This window comes from Pipistrellus hanaki, assembly GCF_964339955.1.
Source record: "Pipistrellus hanaki genome assembly, chromosome: 15".
NCBI lineage: Eukaryota > Metazoa > Chordata > Mammalia > Chiroptera > Vespertilionidae > Pipistrellus > Pipistrellus hanaki.
In genome coordinates this window covers 26,818,709-26,841,922 of record NC_140517.1, presented here as the reverse complement: position 1 = coordinate 26,841,922, position 23,214 = coordinate 26,818,709, and the positions used below count along the sequence as shown (strand labels likewise).

General features: G+C 54.3%; 1 protein-coding gene across 4 annotated transcripts in view; it reads right to left on the bottom strand.

Moving 5' to 3' along the window:
- The window catches only part of ZNF469 (zinc finger protein 469), a 289,966-nt gene that overhangs the window by 40,218 nt on the left and 226,534 nt on the right, over window positions 1-23,214 (bottom strand). Inside the window, exon 1 of one of the 4 annotated variants that reach the window (XM_084905025.1) lies at window positions 11,839-12,120. The exons of the other annotated variants lie outside the window; for them this stretch is intronic. The gene's annotated coding sequence lies outside the window, so the exon portion shown is untranslated. Of the gene's footprint in view, window positions 1-11,838; window positions 12,121-23,214 lie in introns of those variants that run through there. 4 annotated transcript variants of the gene reach the window in all.

Sequence of the window (23,214 nt, the reverse complement as noted above, 5' to 3'; positions counted from 1 at the left end):
CCGGACGTCACAGAGGGCCCTTCAGACTACACGGTTGGGAGGCAGGATCAAAGGCCCTGTCCCAGGAAGGAGAGGTGTCACTCCCTCCAGCATTTTCCTCATTGCTGATAGGACGTGCTTTCCGAGGCTTTGTGTTTTGTCTTCGCTGACTCGTCTTTGCCCAGTGGGCTGACTGAGCCTTTCCATGCCAGGCTGCCGGGAGTGATGCCATCTCTTACTCAAGACTCTGGGCAGGGAGAGAGGTGCCTCTGCCCTGCACCCGAGGGTCCAGGTGCCCTAACACTAGGGGCCTGTGCCCAAGGGAGGCTGGGGAGGTAGGACCAAGCTCCTGGCTTGACTGTCACTCCCAGACTTCCAGATGCCAGCATGTCAGGGATGCAAAGGGTCTGAGATCATCGTAGGCTGGGTGTTTCCAACTTGTATAGCCACTGAAACGTGATTCAAATGTCCAAAGAAGCTTTACATAAAAGGTTATCTTTATCTATGTATCATCCTACCGATCTACCTACCTATCTACCATCTCTTTCTATGTCCCCCTCTCTTTTTTCACACACACACACACACACACACACACACACACGCACTGCCTATATAAATATTTGAATCCATATTTATATGTTGGGGCAAAGATTACTAAGATAGGACAATATACTACCTTGCGTGTCCCCCCCTTCCCCCTCTCTGGGAATCCTGAAATTTGCAGCCCACTCGCCCTTCTTCTTCCCCTTATCTTCCCAAATAGTGGGAGGGGCACCAGAGAATGGAAGAGAGGGAAAGAAGGGTATGTCCAGGCCATGAGGCCTGGGTGGGGCTGATCTCACCCCCAGGTCCCAGGGTTGGGCACACGACCCAGACCTTCCTGAAAGCACCATGTGCCTGGGCCATGGACTCTGGGTGGGCAGTGGGCATGGATCTACCAATGGGGGCTTCCCTGGGAACTTTTGTTGGGCTGGACCCAAGCCGTAGGTCCCTCTTTGCCACCCTTCAGGAGGGTCTGCTGAGAGAGAGGACAATTCGTGAGGTGTTGCCTGGGAACCTGAATCCACCTCTACCAGAAACCTCCTTGTGCATGGACTTTGCAGTCCCTCAGGCCAATAAATACCCTTTTGTGTCACAGGCGGGCTGTTATCATCACTTGCCCTCAGACAACCCAAAGCACAAGAATACATAAAAGAGCCTGACGGCCAAGCTAAAAACGGGGTGACAAGGAAAAAGGACACAGAGTTGAGATGTAAGAACTGGAAATGAGTGAATGGATGGTGGGTAACCTTGTGGATAACTCTGCTCTGTTCAGCCTAAATCCAACATTAAGCCTCTAGTAGGAGTAAGTGCATGGGTGGAGGGGTCTTGGCTGCAGTGAGATGACCAGCTTGAGTGGAGCCTCTGGAGTTCTCCTGGGATGACCCAGGGTCGTGACCTTCCAGGACATGTGTCTAGAGGGGAGGCAGTCTGAATGCAGTGAGTGCTCTTGGGGCCACACAGTGGGGCTGACACATGGCCACCTCCTGGCACTGGGACTACAGCTGTCACTGGGCTGGGGGGTGACCTACAAGAGTGAAGGAAATAGACTTCAGATTCACACATGTGGGCCCTTCTCCTTGGGTGTGCAACCTCAGAGCCTCAGCAGGAAATATACTATGATAGCATTAACCACCCTGAGGGGTGCTGTGGGATAGGTACCAATTGGATTGAGTCCTAGCATGGTGCCTGGTCTGTGGTCCCCCACAATGGCACCCAATCCCAGTAAGCTAAATACGCAATTTGTATATGATATATAAAGTGTGTACAATGATATATAACAATATATAGACCAATATACACTGAGTGGCCAGATTATTATGATCTCTGAATGCATAATACTCTAGTCACTCAGTGTATATCCTATATAATAAAAGGCTAATATGCAAATTATCCCCTCGACTAGGAGTTCAACCAGCAGGCAGGCCAGTCAACCGTCCATGTCCCCTCCCCCTGGCCAGGCTGGCCGGACCCCACCTGCACATGAATTCATGCACCGGGCCTCTAATACACACACACACACACACACACACACACACACACGCACTGAGTGGCCAGATTATTATCCACTCAGAGATCATAATAATCTGGCCACTCAGTGTATATGTCTACAATAACATGTGTACATGCATTTCACCCATGTATAATAGTTACCTCCCTCCAGTGCAGTGGTTCTCAACCTCTCGCCCCATCCCCGCACCCCGAAACTGCCTTGAATGCCTGAAGAATGTGACCCACAGGTTGAGAATGGCTGCTGTAGAGCCTACGACCATTGGAAAACACAGATATTTACATTACGATTCATTAACAGTAGCAAAATTACAGTTATGAAGTAGCAATGAAAATAATTTTATGGTTGGGGATCACCACAACATGAGGATCTGTATTAAAGGGTCACGGCATTAGAAAGGTTGAGAACCACTGCTCCAGTGCTTTGTAACTGGCTGTCCGTGGTCATAAGAGAAACATTCTCCTTGCCACAACTTCCTGAGGCCCTGCCTACAGAGTTTGTCCCCAGGTAGGGAGGGTCACAGGGCTGATTCACTCCTAGGACCTGAGCCAGTCTGAGCTGCTAAGGCTAAGGTATTATCCCGGGGAGCAGGGAGGAAATGGATGAGACGGGGTGCAGGGCAGGTCAAAAGGTACAGGTGCCTGGAGTGGGCATGGGTGCCTGCGGGGACCACCAGGACAGAGACCACATGGTGAACCACAGTGCTGGGACTCCCTGAGCCCCTGTTCCCGCAGGTACCACATCTGTCTCAATGAGCACCTGCACATTGCCTGGTCTGCGGGGCCAAGAAATGACCAAGCCCAGTGGGTGTCAGGAGCTCACGGGCCAGTGGAGGAGATGCCTGTGAACTGACATAGTGATGCCCCGAAGCTGGGACCCGAGTGTCGCCCATCCTGCACCCCGAGGCAGCCCTGAGTGGCTGAAGAATGTGAGCTGTTTCATTGATAATTTTTAGACAACGTGTTAAGATGGAAGTGTTTTGGTTATGCTGGTTAATTAAGTATATCATGAATGTTTGTATCGCCTGTTTCTTTCCCCCATGCAGCCATTGGGAAATCTGACATGACCCCTGTGGCTGGCATCCCATGTCCACTGATGCTGCTGGTGCAGACCGTGAGCCATTTCTTTGTGAGCTCCACTGCTGAGCCATGCATTGGGGCCTGGCAGTCTTTCCTGAAGGCACATGCTAAGACACCTGGTTGCCAGCAGGCTGGTGAAGTAGTGCCCACTGCTTTAGGAACGATACCAGCCACAGACACCAGGCCTGGCCTGGGCGGACAAAGCACTGTCAGACTGATGGCCGGTCACACAGGTCCTCGCTCCCAGCCGGGGAGGCAGGACTTGTGATGCTTCGGGCCAGGTGGGGAGACTGAGGTTTGAAGAGGTGAGGCACTCTGATGAAGCCCCGCAGCTGCTTGGGTGACTCCCACCTGAGCATTCCTCATGCCAGACATGACGACTTCTCCTGTCTCGGCGGGGCTCAGCTCACACACGCATTGGTCAAAGTCCAGCTTTGATCTTTAACTCAATAGGCTCTGGGCAATGTGGCACCAGGGGGCCTCAGGCCTGGGCGCGCAGACCCAGGCACCTACAGCCCAGCAGCAGGCAGGCCCCTCCGGTGGCCTCGGAGACTTTAATTATTCCTCAGGCACCAGCCCGGCATAAATACAGCCTAGACATCCAAGAAAAGCACGCTGCCGGTATGGGAAGCCTTTCCCAGAGCTAAATGCAGCCTGGGCGCTAGGCATGTCGGCAAGCACGCTCAGATAACAATCGGATTCGGCAGGCCCTGAGCTGACCTTGGAGTGGGCACGCTCCCACTCACCGGGAGGGACTGCCACCGCCAGGCTCAAGGGCCTCCGGCTGCCTTTCTTCCGCTGGGAGGGCCCTCCGGGCGGGCGGGAGCAGGAATGCTTGTGGGCTGCTCGGCGTTTAGAATATATTTATAGACAGGGCACGGCTGCCAGGCGAGTGGTACCCTCGAGGTCAGCTTCCTGCCAGGCCCTGTGGCCAGATGTTTACTGAGATTGCAGAGACCAACCCACCCACGCAGGCCCAGATTCATACCACGACACGCCTGGAGACTGCTCCGAGCTGGGGCCTGGCTAGGACCTGGGATTTCAGAAAGGAGATGGCAGTCTCGGGCCTCCTCAGGTCCCAGCACTCCAGGGACCACCGTGCACAGGGTAGATTTAAGAAGGAGCAATGCAGGGGCGGGAACTCACGTTGCCTTGGAGGAAAGGCAGGGCAATGTTTGAGGTGGGTTTTGAAGGATAGATAGTTTTCCAAATATCCCAAGAAAAGAAAAATAGCATGTGCAATGGTATGGTGGTGATCAAGGAAATGGTACATTTCTGGACAGCTCCTGTCCAGGGTGCCCAGAACAAACATGGCATCTAAGGATAAAAAGGTAAGGGCTTAAGAGAGTCTGAAATTTCACTGTGGGCAAGGTCACCAGGGAGCTAGTTAAGATGCAGATCTCAGGCCCTTCCAGTGGTTCTGATTGAGCAGACCTAGGGGAGGAGAGAGACTTCAGTTTCCCGGACACCAGTTTGAGAAACCAAGGCTCAGAGAAGGAAGAGCAGCCTGAACAGGTGTCATGGAGGCCCAGGCGGGCTTGGGCAGAGGGGGCTATGCTAGGGGGCATGTCAGAGACTCCACAGCTGAAGAGCACTTACAGCCTGCGGTGCACATCAGCCATGTGCAAGCGTGACCACTGAGTGTTTGCATGTGGCTGGTCAGAACTGAGACGTGCACTAGGTGTGAAGTGTACACGGGACCTCAAGAACCTAAACCCTATCACTGATTTTATATTGATTACATATTGAAATGATATTTTGGATATAGTGTATTAAAATTAATTTCATCTGTTTCTTTTTATGTTTTTAAATGTAGTTACAAGAACATTTAAAATTACCTTTGTACCTTGCAATTGTGGCTTGCATTTTATGTTATATACTAGAGGCCGAAGCATAAAATTCGTGCAAAAGTAGGCCTTCGCAGCCACAGCAGTTGCCTCAATCCCGTGGCTGCTTCGTCGGAAGGTCGTCCAGAAGTGCGGCAGGATGGCCGTTGGGTGGATTTGCATATTACCCTTTTATTACTATAGATTATATTATATTATATTATATTATATTATATTATATTCATGTACATACTCATAGGCACAATGACATACTCACACACATATACACTCACATATACACACATATACACGCACACGCATGGCACACACATACAAACGCTCACATGTGCATGCACATAGGAACACACAAGCACACATATACATGCACTCACTCACACACATGTGGGTGTACACCATTATGTACACATGAGCACACAATATATACATGCACGTGCTCACAGATGTGCACATATGTGTCCACACTCATACATGCATGGAGCACACTCATATACACACTTCCCTGGTGACTGCACACTGCCACATGCTGGGACAAGAGAAGGCTTTGGTTTCTGGGTTTCTAGGCATGTCGGCAAGATAACAATTTCCCCATCTGCGTGCTCAGAGCTCGGGGGCCCGGGCTGAGGTTCAATCCTGGGCCCCGCTTCTGCTGTGCAGCTCTGAGCCAGCGCCTCTGCCTCTCTGTGCTGGTTTCCTGTCCATAGAAAGGGGCTGAAGAGGCCCCCAACCCTTCATACTGGTGGGAATGAGAAATGCTGCAGCTGCTGTGGGGCACAGTCTGGAACCTTCTGAAAGGGTTATCTTGAACACATGACCCCACAATTTCACTCCTAGGTGTCTACCCAAGAGAAACGAAATTACACATCCACATAAAAAAACTGCACACGAGCCCTAGCTGGTTTGGCTCAGTAGATAGAGTGTCAGCCTGCGGACCGAAAGGTCCCAGGTTCGATTCCAGTCAAGGGCACATGCCCAGGTTGCGGGTCAGTCCCCAGTGGGGGGTGTGCAGGAGGCAGCGGATCAATGATTCTTTCATCATTGATGTTTCTATCTCTTTCTCCCCCTCTCCTTTCCTCTCTGAAATAAATAAAAATATATTAAAACAAACAAACAAACAAACAAACAAAACTGCACACAGCAGCATTACGCACAATAGCCAAAAGATGAACATAGCTCAAATGTCCCTTGGCGCTAAACAGATAAGCAAAACGCTGTCCATCCATACCCTGGAATATTATTCAGCCTTAAAAAGGAAGGAAGCCCTAGTGCAGGCTTCCACATGGATGAACCTTGAAATCATTATGGCAAGCTAAGAAAAGCAGTCACAGAAAGGCAAATACTGTGTGATTTCATTTATAGGAAATGTCCTGAAGAGACGAACCCGCAGAGACAGACAGTAGCTTAGTAGTTGCCAGGGACTGGGGGAGGGGGAGTGGGAGTGACTGCCAAGGACATGGGGTTTCTTTAGGGGGTGATGAGACTGCTCTAGAAAGAGATGGTTGTAATGGTTGCACAACCTTGTGAATATACTGAAACCCACGGGACTGGGCACTTTAAAGGGGTGAATTGTATGCTGTGCTCCTGCAGTGGAGGGCTGATTAGGGCCCAGACGCCCACGAGCAGCCGGCACCGCAGCCGCCACCTCCAGCACCGGACCTGGTCCTGGCTCCTCTCCTCTGTCTGGCCATGGCCTTGGTAAATCCACACTGACCACTCCCTGGTGTGTTGCATCAGTCACCACTCACACCCCTTGCAAGGAGCCCAGAGAAGCCCCTCGGCAGCATCCCTAGAGGGCAGTGCCCTGCCGGCCAAGTGAGGGCTCAGAGGAGCAGGCCCTGTTTACACACACCGCCTGGCCCAGCCGCCTGGAGGAATTCGGAAAATGCAACGGGCACATTCTGCAGGCAGAGGCTGTGCCCAGGCCGTTGGAAAGACTCAATGGCCACTCATGAATGCAGATTCTGTTTGGCCACTGGGTGGGACACTGGCCCTGTGAGCAGCCCAGAGACAGGACAGAGGCTGTTAGCAGGACACTCTATCCCCTGTCTCCCCCCTGCCCACTCATAGGAGACTGAGGATGGAAGGACAGGCTGCTGTGGCCACAGGGCCCATTTCATTCATGTGCATCAGTCACTAATCTCCTGCTCTCACCTGTCCATTCACTCACTGTCCATGGGCACCCCCTCCTTCCTTCCTCTGGGGTCCTGGGGGTGGCCCAGGACAGGTAGCTGCATACTGCATCTTGAAGGAAGGCCTACCTGGCCTCTCTGTAATGAAACCAGGGCACCCATGGGGTCAGGGCCTGGTTCTGGCCTCATGGCCCCTACCCTGAGACCCCTCTAAGCCATTGGTTTTTACTCAAGGACCTCACCTGACCTAGCCTGGGAGGTGGAGAGCTGGGTGTGAGCTTTCCTGGGAGAGAAGAGGAAAGCGGTCTGCCAGCTCCTCAGTGATGGCGTGGCCCCCTCTTGCTGTAAGTGCGGGGTGACAGGGAAGACAGGGAGAGAAGGGGGCCTGGGTCTACCAGGAAGCCCCCAAATTCTCCAGACAAGCCCTGCCTTCTAACCTTCATCTTCAGGCTCTTCCTCTTCCCCCACCCTTCCCACCCCCCCTCACCCCGGTCATAAACGAAGCTTATATTTGGAACTGTCCTCCCTGAAGCCAGCTCTATTTAAACAAGGATGTAATTCGCAGCGACCACTTCAATCCCGACAAGAGCGGGATGAGTAATGAGCCGAGAACATATAGTTTGGTGCCGGGGTCACAGCCCCCAAACCCCTGCCAATGCAGTCGGTGATCTCACGTTCTGGTGGCTGGAAGTCAGGACCAGCAACCGCAGGCGGCTGTGTGAGGGGGCGGAGCCCCGAGGCTTTGAAGAACATCTGGAGGCAGGAACTCACTGTGCTGACCGCAGCTGGGCTCCAAGTCCTCGGCACTCCTGGGGTGGGTCCCTGCCCGCCTGCTGCCCTGCTGTCCACCCCTCCCCAGAGCTGTCTTGGCCCTCCTGGGCCAAGGGGAAATCTATAGGGATGACGTTGACCCAGAAAAATGCAGAGGGGGTCCAGATGCTTGACAGCACCTGATGAGGAAGGAGGGCATCCCAAGTCAGCAGTGACAGATGCCTCGGCTCTCAGGGCCTTTGGAGGCGCAGCAGCAGCACGCATACACATACATGACAGGTTGTGTGTGACATCCCAGGAGCAAGGACAGAGGCCGTGAACAGTGCACATCTCTAACATGGCACTGCCTCTTGTGCTCTGGTACCTTTGGGTGTAAACAGAAGGTGTTCACGGTCCCAGAAACCAAGGCCTGGTGAGCGCAGTGTGGGCTGGTGCCCTGTGCAACGAACAACCTGCCATTGCCCAGGCCCATCTTTCCTTCCTCTCAGGGAAACGATGGGTCTTTGGCTGAGTTCATGAAGGGGCTGAGTTACAAAATCGCAGTCAGTCCCCGAGGACAGCATCTGCCACCCCAGCCATGGCCACAGGTGAATGGTAAGAATAAAGTAGCAAGGAGAGACTGAGGACGAAGGCCCTGGGCACCTGCACGGCCACCTCATCCAGCTCACCTCCCCATGCTCACTACGTAATGGGCCAGTTCCACCAGAGAACCAGATCCTGAATGTCCCCCAGCCAGTATGTGCTGACTGCTCGCTGTACCTGGCTGAGCAGGATGGGGCTCTGAACAGGGTGTCTTCAAGAGGGACGGTCTATCAGGAGCACACAGACTATTAAGGTGGGATCTGGAAGGGCAGAAGGCAGAGCAGAGGGAGGGGCGTTCTGATGGGGAGAGTGGGACCATGTAGCATGGCCAGGAGGAGGCTGGCTGGTGGAGATGGAAGTCAGAGTGTCCAGGATGAGAGGTGGGAAGAGGAAGCCAGTGTTCTGAGAATGGATGATGAAGACTGAATTGGGAAAGGAAAACGGGGTTGGAGAGAGGCCGGCCTTGAATGCAGCTCCAGCTCTAGCTCTGTGTGCAGTGGGCGGGAGAACGGGCTGGGCACCCTCTTTCCTAAGTCTCTTCCCAACTATTTGCTTCTAGAATGAACCAAAGCAAAGCTGGCTAGCTGGCTTGGGTGAGCTGCTCTCTGGGGAGGTAGCATCCAACAGGGCTGGGATGTATCCTGCCTTGCCTGCATTACTGTTTCCTACTACCTCCTCCGTCCTAGACTCTTAAAAAGAAATCCTCATTTGAGGACATACTTAGAGAGAGAAGAGAGAAGAGAGAAGAGAGAAGAGAGAAGAGAGAGAGAGAGAGAATGAGATTTAATCAGTTGCCTTCCAACTGGGGATTGTACCCAAAACACAGGTATGTGCCCTGACCTGGAATTGAACTGGCAACCTTTCGGTGCACAGATTGATGCTCAACCTTTTGGTACACAGGATGAGCTACTCTGCCTGGGCCACCCTAGATTTTTAGCTGGCATCTGTACCCTTCTAAGTCTTTCACATCTTCAAAACTCTTCCCACAGAACCTACGAGGCTCCCCAGACCCGTGGGTAGTACCTTGGTGTGGCAAGCCTCTATCGCTCAGCCATCCCACAAAACCTGTGAGTTCTTCCCATTTTTCCTGATGGGAAAATCGAGGTCAGAGATGTTGGTGACTTGCATAGAGCCCTGAGCAGCTGATCCTGGAGCCCACACTCTTAGTCAGTACCCCACCTTCTCCTCACTCCTCAGTCCTTCATTTTGGATGAGGAAGCAGACAAGTAACTGAATTCTTAGGATGAGGCAAAAGCAGGAGGAAGTGGGGCGGGGCGTGGCTCGGAGGTCTAGGGCTCCAGAGGAATCCACAGTGTGAACTGATGTCAAGAAGCACATGCGTCTTTGGCACCCAATGGTGGCAGGTTTCCAGAAGGAAGGAGGTGAGAGCAGGTCTCTGCTTCCAGGCCACCCTGGTGTTCAGCCAACATGGAGATGGGGCAGACACCCCGACTCTCTCCCAGGGAGGGAGGCAGGATGGAGCCTGACTGGGAAATGTCAGGTCAGAAAAGGTGCAAGACCAGAAAAGATGAGGCCTGAAGGGGTCACAACCTCTCTGTTAACATTCTCTAAAGGCAGCTGTGTATAAGAGTTAACCTGACGTCCGGTGTGCTGCCCATGAGGCCGGGGCTTGGGTGATAGGAAACACAGGTAGGAGGAGGCTTTTTGCTCAGCCAGAGAGCCTTTTCTCACAGCCCTCTGGCTATTCCAGGGGTGGTGTCATGGATGGGCTGCTATGATAAGAAGTGACCTCTTCATCGCTGGGGGGTATTCAAGCAGAGTCAGTAACCTGGAAAGCAGAGTCCAGTGGAGACTGAAGCACTGACAAAGGGGCTGAAGTTCATGACCTTTAAGTTCCTTCTGACCATGAAATCCTGGGACGTTTCCACAGGGCCAGGGGCTGCACCAGCCTGAGGCCCAGGTACAGAGGCCATACACCCTTCACTTACGCTTTCCTGTAGGGGCCATGGTTTCCCCTCAAGACACCCAGCTTTCCCGTTCCTCCCTCTTCCCACTCACAGGTGAGGCTCTTGGCAAGCTCTGCCCCCTGGCAGGTCCAGGGCCTGCCAGGGTGGGCATATGGCACATGAGGGCACACCCTCCCAGAGGCTGCCCTTCCCCAAACTGTAACTGCCTACCTTCCACTCTGATATTAGCCTGGCATTTACCTATTGGTTTAGTTTGTTATCAAGAAGGCTGGGTCTGGGGGTGTCTGGATCAGTGTGGGGTTACAGAGGGGGCTCAATACACATTTTTTTCCACCAACAGGCAGAGTCTAACAGATGGAGAGAGACTACCGGCCATTGCTACTCACTAGCTGTGCTGCGTTGGCACAGTTACCTGACCTCTCTTATCCTCAGTTTCTTCATCTGGAGTTTGGGCACCTCCTATCCCATGATATGAGGATTAAAAGCAGTAACACGTGGCACCGTTTCTATGTGGTACCGGGTGTAAGGAGTGCAGCCACCACCAGGGCGCAGGAGGCCACTCACCTCAAAGCCCCCTAGCGCCTGTCTCCCCGGCGCCCAATTGCCTGTCCCTCCACACCCTGCTGCTCAGGCCGAAGGCGCAGCGGCAGGATCGGGGTGGCCAGAGGAGTCCCCGCGAGCCCCGTTGGCCTTCCCTTCCGGCCGCCGCCACGCGGCGCCGCGTCCCCACGGGTCCCTCCAGCCGGCGGCCTCCGCGAGGGAGTCGGCCCGGGGCGCGGGCCGGGCGGGGGCGCCGCGTGGCCTTCCCTACGGAGCTCAGCGGCGTGGAGTCCCCGGGTCGGCCCCAAAGACCCCACCCCGCCCTGCGCTGCCCGTGCCACCGCCCCCAGAGCTGCGGGCCAACATGCCCGGGGGCGGCCCGGAGGAGGCAGCGGACCGGCTGCTCCAGTCCTCAATGAATGAGCCAGCCCGCGGCCGCGCACCCCCAGAATCCCGGGTGCCATGCACTCCGGCTTTCCGAGGTCCGGCAGGGCGGACCCTGCCCCCAGCGTCCCCGCTCAGTGGCCCTGGTGGGCACGCAGCCCTGGGCAACCAGGCTGCACTTTGCAAAGTGCCCGGAGGAGTTGGCTGAGCCGTGCAAAACGGCGTTGGGCAGGGCAGAGGCTGGCCGGCCGGCCGGCGCGCGCGGCCCCCCAGAACCCCCGGCACCCTGGCGTTGGTGGCGCCGCACGTCCCCGGCGCGGCGAGCGAGGTCCGGGAGTCGAGAAAGGGCCTCGGGGAAGCGAGGCGGGAGGGTCCGTCTGGCCCCGCTGGGGTGCCCTACCCAGGGCGCGGGGAGGGGCCAGGTCGGGGCCACGAGGGCACGGACAGCCAGGTGACCCCGGGGTTCGAACCCAAGTCCCTTCGAACCCGAACCGGAGCCGGTGTCCCTGCCGGGTGCAGGGGCGGCGCGGGGCGCGGCGCGTCCACACTCACCTCCCGCTCCGAGGGCCCCGCTCCGCTCGCCGCGCAGGCGGACGCAGACGAGCGCGCTGCAGCGCGGAGCGCAGTCCCATCCCCGACCGACCGCAGGCCCGCCCGGGGCCGTGCAGACGGGCCGCGCGCCCTCCGGGCACCGAGCCGCCCCGCCGCCGCCGCGCCGCGCTCTGCCCCTGCGGGGCGGGGTGGGGAGAGGAGGAGAGCAGCCTCCACCCGCTTCCCAGGCCGGCGCGCGAGCGGGCCAAGTCCTCTCCAAACAAGTTCTCGCAGCGGCAGCGGCTGGGTGCGCAGAGAGCCCTCCGCCCAGCCTCGGGCAGCCCGTGGGTCAGCCCCTAGGCTTCGGTTACAGACTTCGCCACCCCTTCCTCTTCTACACCCCCTCCTGCTATTTTTAGCACCGCTCTTCCTAGGTGTTCTTTTCATAGGATGCACTTCAGTGATGGGTGTCCCTGATGGGAAAGGTATGGAAGCCACCAAACCCCATGCCATGCCCCCTTGCCAGCCCACCCCCAGACTGGCAGGGCTCTGCTGCTCAGATGCAAACCCGGATGTAGTGTGACTTTCAAAAGTGTACGCGTGTGGTTTGCCATGTCTCCTTTATCCCCACCCGTCCTGGCCTGGTCTCCAGCCCCCTGTAGGTACCAACACAGCAAACATTTTCCTCTTGTGCCTCTGGATGAGGGGCCATGCCACAATGGTCACAGGGCACTTGCCTGCGGAACTTCACTTTGAGGTCCCCCAGGTTGGCACCTGGGAGGAGGTGCTCATCTCCAGGATGGAGTCAATGGTCCTTAAAACCTTGGCACCATTGCTCTGGATCCCCTTGTCCAGCCTCAGGCCGATCACAGACAGACCAGGTGAATTCTGGAACACAGATGGTGGGAGCTGGGGTCATGCAGGCTCCCTGCATGGGAGGGCCCTTACAAGTCATCTATTTAATCGCTTCAACCACAGATGAGGATGTTGAGGCCAAGAGAAGGAGGGGAACTGCTGAAGATCACGTAACACGGTGTGTCACTGGCTGTCCTGGGATACGCAGGAGCGAGTAGCTAGTCCCTCGGATGGACTGGTGAGTCTCCGTCAAGGTCGGGAGAGCCCTCACTGGCGGTGTCCACGGATGGATCTGGCCCCTCCCCCACTCTAGACAAACTCGAGGTGTGGACTTAGGGCACTTCTAAGAGGCGAAATTGTAAGGGATACCTCACTTTACAGAAAGGCATCCTTTCAGAATCAGTCCTTTGAACAAAGTTCCCCCTGAGAGTGCTCAAGCTGCTTTAACTTACACAAGTTCAAGTTTCACACCCTCTTAGGAACACCTTTATTATGTAAAGCACGGTATAGGTAACGCACAGGATCCTGCACGAAGCTTGGAAACGAGTGAATGGACCTGGCCCTTGGCCCCGCCTGTGGCACTCTGGTTCTGCCCAAGGCGAGGGAGCTCTGAGCCACCCTCCCCGCCCCCCAACAATTTACAGTAAGCTAAAGCGCATGGCAAGTCAGAGTTGATTTTCCTGTGCCTGCTCATTGTACCATCTGAAGAAGGTTCCAGAAACTCCTGCCAGTTGACTTGAAAACCTGAATGGGACAAGGGACTCCGAGGCCCCTGCCCCTGGCCCTACTTGGCACTGAGAGGCACCCAGCCTCAGCTCACATTTCCGTGGCATCATTCTGGGCGCTCACTCTCCATGGAAAGTGGCACAGAAAGGGCCGAGAAACCCCCTCACGTTAATCGGTGTTTCAATCAAGTTGGTTTCCTAAAGTTTCCAGTGCTGAGGGTCCCCTGGCTCAGACAAAGTTCCCAGAAGGTATTTCCTACCTGATCTTTCCTATGGGGTCTATTCTTATTTCTAAGAAAGCTAGTTTCAGAACTCACCTGTGTGTGTGCGCGTGTGTGTGTCCAGCCCATGGCACACCTGGCTGTGAGAAGCTAGTTCTCTCACGAGTGTGCGGCAGTGACAGGAGCCCCCACTTAATGTTGGCGCCCAAGACCACAGTCCTAAGAGCTGACGGACCCCTACCCCCTGGACCAGGTGCCGTGCAGATGAATGAACCCCACAACCTCGCTTTTCCCATTTCACAGGGAGCTTTAGCACATGCCCCAGGCCACGCGGCATGCGACCCCAGCGCCACCATCCACAGCGCTGGGAGCTCAGCCCTTCAGGCTGAGACCCTGGACAGCCCCTGACCTCCCACCCCAATCCTGCTTTATATAACCCAGCACTTCTCAGTGTGTGTGTGTGTGTGTGTGTGTGTGTGTGTGTGTGACTTTGCCCTCCAGGGGACATCGGCAATGTCTAGGGACATTTTTGGTGCTCACAACTAGGGCACAGGACAGTCCATGACAAAAATGACCTGGCCCCAGATGCCAACAGAGCTGAGGGTGAGGAGGCTGGTGTCTGTAGCCTGCTGGGGTTAGGTGGTGGTCCAGGCCCTGGATCCCAGCACTCCCCTGTCTGGCCAGGTGGCACCTTCTCTTCACAGTTTCCAAAGTTGAACATGTAGCCGCATCCATCTCTCCTGGAAGGAGCTGTCTCACACTGGACACCCGCCCGGGGTGCTGAAGAGGGGTGTGGACTGTCAGGGTCCCACATGGGAGTCCCTGCCCCTTTGCTCTGAGATGTACCAGAGCTAGGAGGTGCCTGCAGTGCCCCTGGTCAGCCCCCATGCCGCCTGGGACCCGAGACCCACTCCTGCCAACCTCAAGGAGCAGAGCCCCCCTGCCCTGCTCCCTTCTCCCCTGCAAGTGCCGGGAGATCCAGTCAGCGCTCCTGAGTCATCCCTTTGACTTTTGCCTGATGTCAAAATGAAACCACGGACCCAAAGCCAGAGCAGGGATGGGGGGAGTGAGAAACCTCCAGCAAATTCCAGGGGCATAGTGTCACATGGCCGCCCTAGCTGGACACCGACAGCCCCTTGGCATGTGGACACACGTCTGTCCAGACAGCCTCACACCTTGAAAGCAATGTCCCACATCTGCCTGGTGAGAAGGTTCATGCCAGACCCAGTGGGTCCCCAAGAACAAGACCCTTGTCCCTGGGAAATGAGGTCTCTCACATGGACCGGGCTTGTGGCCGTGCCATGGGGTATCAGATGTATAAGCTCTCCTAGAGAGTTTGCAGTTTCACCTGTGATCTTTTGAGGTGCCTCAGGGTCTTTAGCCCTATTTTCCAGACGAGGAAACTGAGGCTGGAAGAGGCATGGAGTCCACCCTAAGGGCATGGGCGTTAGCAGTAGAGGCGGTCTGGGTGCTGCTTCTCTGCTCCTCTGCCTGCTGCTGGTCTCCTCGCAGAGTTCAGGGTGAGGCGGGGCAGCCAGTGGCTGCCTGAATCCTGGGGCACATTCTCAGCTTCACAGAGGTGCTTCCTGGTGACCCCACTTCTCCCCAATTTGTTGACGGTTGTCCCATTAAGATGCACTTCAGCACAAGTGACAGCAAATGCAGAAGTAGGTAGAACCTGAGACCTCTCTAGGAATCAGCGACGGGGCCCGTCAGAGCTCATTATCTGTGCACTGGCCCCGATTTCTAGAAAGTAGGATCCAGGGAACCCACATTAGGAACATATTCAACGTTGGCAATACTCACCAATTAGCCTGTGAACTCAGGGAGCCTGGCACAGGCAGGCCTGACCTCTGTCCCCCGCTGTGCCCTCCCAGCTCTGTGTCCTTGGGCAAGTCAGCAGCCTCTCTGAGCTCCCGCCTGTTCATCTGAGACTTAGAAGTGGTGACATCCACTACTCAGAGAGGATTTGAAAGGCCAAGGGCAGAGCTGGCCCCTGAGGTGTGGGGGTCAGCCCTAGCTCCTCCTAAGAGTGCATGGGGCCTCGGGGTCTCCGAGGATTGGGGCATGATAGTGGTGCTCCAGGGCGAAGGGGCAGTGACCCCAGGGACACAGGACCTTGATGCCCGGCATTTGTTCAGAGCAGACCTTCCCTGGCTCTGACACACCCCTACATCTCCTCAATTACCCAGGGTCTCAGACATCAGAAAAAAGAAAACGCAGGCTCAGGAGCACAGAAAGGAATGTACAAGATGGAAATGAATGAATTTTTATCTGCCAGGCATAGCATTAGCTCTACTGCTCAACTGCATGCAGCTCCTCAGTGGTTACACGCAGCACCTGTATTTGATGAGTTTTGTGGGTATGTTTGCAGGGTCTGCTGCGATGGGGTGGGGCTCATTCCAGAAAGTGGGGGTAAATGGAGAGAAGGAGTGAGAGGGAGTTGGGAGGGAAAGAGAAAGAGAGGAGGAGGGGGAGGGCTGGGAGAAGGGGTCCAGGAGGAGGTAAGGAGGGGGAGAGGAGGTAGGAAAGCCCCAGAGTGGCCCAGTGGGTGGGGCTGGAGCCCAGGAACCTCTTTCCAAGGAGACATTCCAGACTGACGGCGGTGCATGACTCAGCGCCCTAAGCAAGGTTGTTTCTGCCCCTGTCTTCCTGTCTTCCCAACGGTCCCATTTGTGAGCAAAAAGAGGGCAAGGAAAGGGGTGCCCAGAGGAGGCTCTCCACACAGACACAGGCATGCCCTCCTGCCACTCGCCGCGCTCTCAAAAGTGTGAGCCAGCCCAAGCCACGGAACGCACAGCAGAGCAGGGTCTGGGTGTACAGTTCTTCCTAGAATCAGACTCTTTCCCAGGACTGGCAGCCCACCTCTTCCTCTCCTCCCAGCACCAGCTCCTCTGCCTCCAAGAAGTCCTCCCTGCCTGCACAGAGGCTCAGGTCTTCCATGTTTTCTGAGCAGGGCTAGCAGGCAGTTGGCAGCCCGGGTCTAAACCCTAATGTTGCCCTCTGCCAGTCGTATGACCTGAGCCTCAGTTTCCCCATCTGCTGTGGTAAATCAGACTCTTTAGCAAATGGACTAGGGCCCATGGGTGGCTGTTCACCTCCCGATACTCTCAGCAGAACATCCCAGACTCAGCCTCTCACAGGCCTTCAATATGGGAATCCTTCTAATGAAAAGAAAACAGAGGCGGCAGAGACCAGCCCAGCCACGGTAACCCAAGCCAGCAGCCTGGTGCATGAATGGGCCCTTTCATGGGATGGCCACAGAGTGAGGGCCTGGGGTGGAGATATCCGTGTTCGGCTTAAGGAATGGCAGAGCCCAGGGCAGGGAGGAGAGGGACCTCGGCCGTTAGCTTCAGGCTCTGGCTTCAGGGCCTCGGGGCCCAGCTTCCTCCCCTCTGTCCTGGATGCCCCATGACACCAAGTCTGGCTGCCGGAAGGAGCCGGCCCTCCCTGGTCCAAATGCCACTGTCCTTATTTTTTCTTATAATTATGTCTCTGAGGGATAACTACAAATTTACATTTTGCTCAGCTCGGTCATTTATCCAGAGCCTGCGCGGAAGGCCAGGCTGTAAAAGGCGCATTGATGTGTGTTTTTGTGTTGCTGGGGTGACTGGCTGAGGTGCGTGGACACACTGGCCCTTTTAGCCAGGGCGGCTCTGTGAACAGCGTTGCCCTCACCACCTGGGCCTGTGCAAACGCCTCCGCGCCGCTCGCCATGAATGACTTCAGTGTACAGAGGTTTTCTTTTTCCATACCTGGCCACCAAAACTTCCAACATTCTTCTAGAAAAAATGTGGCAAGTTTCCCTGAGATCGTTTTCTTGCCGAAGGCTTATCCATCCTGGTCCTGCCCAAACGTGAGGCAGCTCTTCTTTACGTTAGTGACATTAAAGGAAAGCCGTGCTTCCATTTTTGCCACCTGCTGCCGTGGTTCCAACAATAGTTCCCTTCTGACTTCATGGGGGACAAAGGCTGGTGATCAGACATTTCCCTGAGTCTTTGAAGAAACATTGAGAGGTGACCGTGTAGCTCCATGTTCTGACTGCACCTACAGAGGTGATCAGGCTCCAGTCTGAGCATAGAGCCAGGGGGAACCAGCTCAGTGAGCCCCACTCTGGACATCAGCAGATACTCAGATGGCCCCCAGCCTGGGCACAGGCTGTCCTTGATGTCCCCAACCATCCCTGCCAGGCACTGCCCAGATGCTGCCTCTCCTTCCTGGGCAGTGTCCTTCAGAAGACACCTCCTCCAGGGAGAATGCTGATGACAGGACAAGAGGGGCAATGATGGACAAATGGGTGGCCTGACTTCAAATCGATCTGCGTGTGGATGCACGTGAGTGTATGTGTGTATGAGTGTGTACATGTGTGTATGTACATGTGTATGTATGTGAGAGGAAGTATGTGTGTCAGTGTTTTTCTCTATATGAGTGTAGGTATATGCATGTGTTAGAGAATGTGTATGTGTGCATGAGTGTGGATATATATGTGTTTACATGTATGTGGATGGTTGTGTATGTATATCCATTTGAATGTATATGTATGTGTGAGTGTGTGCCAGTGTGTGTCTATGTGTGCTCAGGGTGTAGTGATGTGTGAAGCCCAGAGCCCCGGCCCCGCAGATACCTGACACGGCAGTCAGAGAAGGCTGGCTTCTCCTGCCTCGCCCCCAGCCCTTTCTGCTTGCCCATGCCTCAGTTACCCAGGGTCCTCGTGGGGACACAGACCCACGCAGGCTGGGCACTCTCCTGGCTTTCTGCCTTAGCTCAGTGGGGATGACTTAAGAGATCCTTTCAAATAAAACCCTGGGACCGCAGGCCCATCCTGATGTCTGGATGTTGGGTGGGAGCGAGGAAGAGGCAGTGGGTTTATGGCTCAGTGACTATTACCCGACCCCACAGAGGTCTCTGGCCCTAGTTCCTTGTTACTCCCAAGTCCTCCCAGGCCCAGGCCTCAGACTCCAGTGTGACCACTCCTCCTGGTTCTTGTGCTAATCTCTCTTCTACGTCCTGCCCACTGGCCTCCTGGCCTCACCTGCATATCCTGCTTTACTCCAAGCACCCTGCTGCCCCTCTCACTCTGGCGGCGCCTATCCTGCCCCTCCTCCACGTCTGGATGCAGATTACCTGCCTCTCATCCTACACTGCCCCTGGGCCAGCCTGCAGAGGGAGAGGGCGGTCCATCTGCAACCCCTTCCCCAGGCCAGCCCCTTCCTCAGGGAGCTCCCAGTGGCTATGGAGCCTCTGGAGAGAAGAGCAAACCTTGTAAACAGCAGCCTTGCTCTGGCCTCACTGGTCATGGGGGAGTCCCTGGCCTCCCCCTCCTCCTCCCAGGCTGAGTTGCCCAATACAATGGCCAGTATTCACAGGCAGCTGTTTACATTCAAATTGAATAAAAGTAAAACTCAGTTCCCCAGGTGAGCTCGTCACATTTCAAGTGAATGAGTGACATCCCAGCACCCAGGGCAGACATCACCAATCCACTGGGTGCTCACCCCTCATATCTCCCAGTCCTCCTCAACTGTGCCTCTCAGGCAGCTCTTCCACAGAGGGGTGAGGACACCTCACACAAGTTCACACCTATGCTGAGCCTGCCACCTGGCCAAGAACCTCAGAACTTAAAGACCCTCAGGCCTAACTTGGGGATGCAGAGCACTTGACTGTTGCCCCGATGCATGGTCCTGGTGTTTTTGACATGTGAGGTTTGTATGAATATAACCAATTCTCATGCTGTCAGGGCATTTCACTGCCAGGTGTTTCCTTAGAGCAAACAAAACATTCATGTATCATGTATGCTCTGGAACACACAGGGTACCCTATCATTGCTACACCTGAAGCACAGCCAGCATGCTTCCAGGGCACAAATGCAGCCTCTTGGAACTCAGTAGCACCCCAACTCCAGCACAATTGCACACACTTGTGTTTGTTAATGAAATTCTAGTTGTGTAGAAATGTGGTTTAGTGTTAACAGAACAATGTCTTATCCATTGCAAAAATGCTCAGGGGCACCTCAGAAATGATCTTTCTGAAACACAAACTTTGTCATGTCATGTACCTGCTCACAAGCCTCTCATGTACCCTCAGTTGGAGACCTAAAGCCTTTTTGCACCAGGCCCTAAGCCTGGTTCCCAGTCTCAGCGCCTGTCCCTCTTCTTCCTGATGATGATGATGATCATGATCATGGCGAAGGTGTCAGTGATAGTAATAATGGTGAAGATGATAATGATTATGATGGTGATGATAGCAATGATGGTGACAATGATGATGATGGTGATAGTGATGATGGTGGTAATTATGGTGATGGTAGTGATGATGATAGTGATGATGACGATGGTGATGAAGTTGATTATAATGATGGTGTGATGGTGGTGATGATGGTGATGGTGATAATGAGGGTGATTATAATGATGGTGGTGATGATGGTGATAAAGACAATGATGATAGCCGAAACTGGTTTGGCTCAGCGGTAGAGCGTTGGTCTGCGGACTGAAAGGTGCCAGGTTCGATTCCAGTCAAGGGCATGTACGTTGTTTGTGGGCACATCCCTGGTAGGGGGTGTGCAAGAGGCAGCTGGTTGATGTTTCTCTCTCATCGACTTTTCTAGCTCTCTATCCCTCTCCCTTCCTCTCTGTAAAAAAATCAATAATTAAAAATCAATATTAAAAAAATTTTAAAAAGAAAAAAAAAAGATAATGATGATGATGTTTTTCATTACTACCAAATTCTCTCCTTCAAAGAATGCTCGTTTCCTGCTTTTCTTGCTTAAAACATAGAACTTCATGGAATGCCGAACTCTTGGTGGGCAGCAGGTATGGGAGTGTGTGTGAGTGGAGAGAGCTCAACAGCGGGAACACACTGGGCACTTGTGTTCTGAGCGACACTGGTATAGCTCCTCCCCTCTCTGGGCTGTTTTCCCTACCTGTGAGTAATTGAACCGGGTGATGCCTAAAGGGTCCTTCTGGGTTTAAGGTTCTTGAGGATCAGTTTCTATTATATCAATTGGTCTTGCAGGGATCCTGCTTCCTCCTTGAGATATTTGTATTTTCCTGGGAGACCCGCTCCATCTCCAGGAACAGGAATGAGCAGGTACATAACTTGGGGTGACAGGAATGAGCAGGTACATAACTTGGGGTACATAACTTGGGGTAACCCTAACCCTAACCCTTAACCCTAACCCTAACCCTAACCCTTAACCCTAACCCTAACCCTAACCCTGACCACTCTAGCTTTGGATGAACTTGGGTGACTATGGGCACATATTGAACCCCCTGAACCTAGTTTCCTCCTTGAGTTTATTATCTTCACCTCTCAAAGAGGCCTGAGGATACATGGAAGAAGGCAGGGTAGGGCTGGGTTCAGAGCCTGTGGCTTGGGGACACCAACCTTCTACCAGGCCGTTTCAGAGACTGGGACACACCCAAGAAGGGGCAGATTTCATCCTTTTCCTCATGGGCTGTCCTTTCCAATGCCTACTTCTTTCTCTCTCCTGGAGGGTGTGGTGCCTGAGGTCCTCAGCCATGGTCACCTGAGAGCTGGGTTCTCAGATCTCCACTCTGAGTTCCTCTCAGAACTAATAGAATGGCTCTCAGGAGATCAGTCATCTCTGTGTGGAGACTTCTCTTTCCAATGAGCATGGTGTACTGGGCTGAGTTGTGTTCCCCTAAAAGATGTGCTCAAGTCCGAGCCCCCAGTACCTGTGAATGTGGCCTTATTGGGAAATTGGATCTTATGGACGTCATCAAGGTGAAGTCACAACGGACCAGGACGGCCCCCCTCCAAAAACTGGGTCCTTATGAGAAGAGGAGAACCTGGCCCCAGACTCCATGTGCTCACAAAGGCAGGAGGGAGCTGGAAGAGGGAGGAGACGTCCCCTTTAGAGCCTCTGAAGAGAGTGTGGCCCTGATGACATCTTGATTTTGGACTTCTGGCCTCCAGACTATGAAAGGATAAGTTTCTGTTTTTTTTTTTTTTTTTTTTTTTTTTTTAATATGTTTTTATTGATTTCAGAGAGAGGAAAGGAAAGGGAGAGAGAGATAGAAATATCAATGATGAGAAAGAATCATTGATCAGCTGCCTCCCCCACACTCCCAAGCATGTGCCCTGACTGGGAATAGAACTGTGACCTCCTGTATCATGGGTAATCGCTCAACTACTGAACCACACCGGCTGGGCAGTTTCTGTTGTTTTAACCCACCCATTTTGTAGTCATTCATTCCAGCAGCCCAGGACACTAAGATACCCAAGGACTGAGGGGTGGGCCAGTGACCCCAACAGGCAACATGACAAGAAAGATTAGCGGCCAGTGTACATAAATGTCCCGTCCCCGAAAGTGACACGATACAGCACCGCTTTCTTTAGCACATTGTCAAAGGTTTAGCACACAGAGATCCCCAAGGTCGTCCAGGGTCTGAGACAGTGGGAGCTCCCACACGGCTATCTATCTGACATGTTCCTCCATTTTGTGAACTCATCCTGAGGAAGAATCGGATTCAGGGAGAGGTGGTGCCAGAGGTGGGCAGTCCACATAGATGCCCACAATAGAAGATGCTTTAACTGCATGTGCCCTGGACCGGAGGCACCAGGAAGTCACACCGCTCCAGACCCGGGAAATTGCCCCTTTTGTGCAAGTGCAAAAAGCCAGATGTACTAGTAAGAGACGTCTTGTTCATTTTGTAAAAAGGCAACAAAAACAAATGCTCGCTCCTGGGGCAGGAAGTGTGTGGGAGAATTTCCAGTGATGGGTCTCTCTGGGCCTGGGGATCAAGGGTCATTTGGAAATTTCCCTGTTTGGGTTTTGCTATAGTTTCCAAAGCCTGTGTAAAGAGCAGGTATTATTTTTGAGGCAGGAAAATAATGCAATTAAAAGCAGTGGCCTCAGCCCAAGTGCTTGAGGCCAGCGCTGCCCAGGCAGTGGCACACGGGATGGGACAGAGCAGGTGGCGGTGGTTTCTGAGGGCCCGGCAGGAGCAGGCTGTTGTGACTGTGCAGACCGCCCTGGGAACTGAGGCCAAGGAGTGGGCACTTCTGTGACTGAGCTTCAGCTGGTCTGTGCCCCGCTCCATCAGAGCTTGTTCTATCATCCGAGGGACAGCGTCATTCTACAGGATTGTCATGAAAACTTTAATGTGTGGGAGGGTGCTCCAGGAGAGATCTGAGCTACCATGGGGGAGGGCTTACTCCTAGATGGGGGCACAGGAGTCCTTGGCCAGAGGGCTCCCTGAGGTCAGCAGTTCACGCCTCACCTTCCCAGAGGAGAATGGTGGGGTCATGGAGACATGCCACTCAGATTCAAGGAATGAGAGGAGCACAGAAAGCCAACAGCCACTGCGGAGGCCACGCTCCCTGGGCCACGCTCTCCCACAGCTGCTCTCAGCCAGTGACTAGGCTCCATCCCGGAGAAGGAGAGCCCAGAGGCATCGGAAAGCTGCAAAGAGGAAGGACAGAACTGCCCACCTTACAGTGCCCTGCAGGGAGCTCTGCTTTCTGTCTGCTGCTGGGGCAGGGCCCTGTCCATCCCCAGGAGAACCCTCGGCCGACTCCCCCCTCACCTCTCCTTAGTTCCCTCCAGACTGTGACCCAGAGGTTCAGCCATCTGTCCA